Raw genomic sequence first — 2,681 nt, 5'->3', positions numbered from 1 at the left:
TTAAAAAAAAAAAAAAAAAGTCCGACTCCCAAGCCTGCTTCTCAGGGTAGCTAGCTCATTTCATAGATTAAGAAACTGAGGCCCAGGAAGATAAAATGACATACAAAATTAAGGGGTCAGGGAGCAGCAACCAGTTGACTAAGTATTTCCCCCCCTTCTGGGTCCTGGTGACCAGCTGGAGGAGCGGCTGGAGAGAGTGGGGGCAGGGACAGCTAGCCCAGCAGAGGAGTCAAGAGTATGGAAAATGTCTCTTTCAGCCAATTTTCCTGAGGAACCCTGGCTGAGGCTCAGGGCTGGGAATAGAAAGTGTACAGGGAGGAGGCAGCAGACGCGTCCATCCGTCCATCCGGAGACGCTGTTTGCAAAGTCCTGCTGAGAGAGACAAGCGGGCTGGGGGTGCGTGGAGAGGGACAGATCCCAGAGGCCAAGGCTCTGGCATCTGCCCAGGGCCCCATCTCCTGGGAGACGAGGAGCAGGAGTCCCCCGAGCTCTCCGCTTCCTCCTTGCACTGCCCAGCTCTGCCAGCTCCTGCTGGGCCCTCCCCGCGGGTCTGGGCAGCAGCTATCGTGGAACTGAGACGCTGGCAGCTCCGACTGTCCAGGGAGAGCACGGCTAGAGAAGGTGCGGCGAGCAGGAGGCAGGACCCATCCTGCTCTCAGACCGGGGCAGGGCTTAAGGGCCATTGGCTTCCTCGGAGCCTGATCTCTGGGACATCAGTGTGGCCCTCCGCTCAGGCAATCTCCCTTCGCTCCTCACAGTGCCTGCCATTCCGCCATCACCGATACAGCAGGGGCTCGTGTCCAGCCAGTGTGCAAAGTTATGGCCATACCAGTCGTCAGGATATTCGGTATTTGCCTACTCGTTCTTCATAGCCCCTGCCCTGGGTGCCTTCTACGTACCCCTCAAGCATACTGGCCGCTCTGCACCCTCCTCTGGGACGAGCCAGGCCTCCCCACTTCCAGCTACTAAAGGGGTGACCCCTGCCTGGCAGGGCAGCCCAGGCCTGTGTGGGTAGGTCAGGGAGTGACGGTCATAACAGTTGTTAATACTTTTCATATCATTCCTGGAAACAACCTTTTGGATTAAAACTTTGTCTCTTATGTGAGTCAAGTTGTAGGAATCGAGAGTGAAAAGGGCCTGGGGCAAACTCTTCATTTTCCAGATGTGGAAAAAGGCCCAGAGAGAAGCAAAGACTTAGCCAAGGTGACAGGCCCGTCAGTAGAAGAGAAAGCATTGCCATAAGGTCCCTGACTCCTGACACCTCTCTGGCCCCACACACACTGAATTTTAGGGGCGACGGAAGGAGGTGACAGGGAGGAAACTGTCTCGAGGCAGACCTGACAGCCAGTCAGTTGGCTCTTGGACCTTGTGATCATAGTCATGGCAACGGAGTCCCGGGTCACTAGCTCCAGATAGATAGTTGTCATAGCAACCACCACCTGGCGCCCCAACTTCCTGACACCAAGAGCCTTACAATAAACCAGAAGCCACTCTGTTCCACGGCACTGACCCAGGTCAGAGCTCCAAGTAGGAAAGACACTTGCCCAACATCACACGGCAAGTTGATGGTGAAGGCAAGCTTCCCGAGTCCCCAGGCCAAAGCTCTCTCAGCTGCCCCGCCCTTTGGCCAACACCCCCACCCCTGACCCATTTTTCTGCCTGCCTTGGTGCTTCCCACATTCCCCCAGGCCTCAGGCAGGATCTCCTTCCCACGGCATCTCACCCTTGGCTGCCTGTCAGCCAGATCACCCTCCTGGGAATGGGCTGACATGAGCTCGGGGTAGGACTCATCACAGGGGTTTTCATCATTAGCTGGGGCTCCCTAGAGACCAAAGAGCCTTCAACACCCCTTGCCTCCCCAAAGGAAGTGATCTCCAATGACAGAATGTCAGGCACTATTAGAATTGAAGAGCTCTTTGGGGGCACTCAGGCCCTGTTCTCTGGGTAATGCCAAATAGAGTTGCTGCCCACTGTGGAAAGGGCTCTGGGCTGGGAGGCCAGCAGCCCAGATTCCAGCACAGCTCTGACTCTGATCCCCCACTTTGCTCTCACCAACCTCCCTTCCTGGTTTCTCCTTTTAGAAGAATGGAATCTCAGGATTGGAAAGACGGTCCCAGCACAGGGAAGAGCTCGAGCCAAAGCAGGGAGGCTGAAAGAATCTAGGGGCCTAAGAGTCATTGGTATATTGAAGTGTAGGTATAATGCTGGGGACGAAGGGAGAAGAGGCTAGAAGGAGAGGCCAGATGTGACTAAAAACAATCAATCACCAGTTGTAAGGTGAGAACATTGCCTCAGGGACTCCCTGACACAGTCGCCTGCCTGGGTCTCACCCTCGGACATGGTGGGACACAGCCGTGTCTGATGAGGGACAGCCCAGGGGCCAACGAGAATACACCAGGAGTAGGTCCCTAAGTATTCGCTCATGAATACTTACTAGGCACGACCCAGCCTGTGTGACCTAGGGCAAATGATCTAGCCTTTCTGTACCTCAAATTCCTCACATGTAAATGAGGACAATAAGGATGCCTGCCCGTGGGGTGGCGGGAGGATGAAACGGGTTAGTTATTGTGTATAAATGTCCAGCGCAGCGCATGGGAAGAAAGTACCCCCGGGTGTGTGTCATCAGTACCAGGAGGATGATCGAGCATCTACTGTATGCCTGGTGCTCTCTAGACGGTAGA

The sequence above is a fragment of the Ailuropoda melanoleuca genome, chromosome 13, assembly GCF_002007445.2.
Source record: "Ailuropoda melanoleuca isolate Jingjing chromosome 13, ASM200744v2, whole genome shotgun sequence".
Taxonomy (NCBI): Eukaryota; Metazoa; Chordata; class Mammalia; order Carnivora; family Ursidae; genus Ailuropoda; species Ailuropoda melanoleuca.
The sequence above is the reverse complement of the archived record's forward strand: the minus strand, read 5'-3'. Positions refer to the sequence as shown.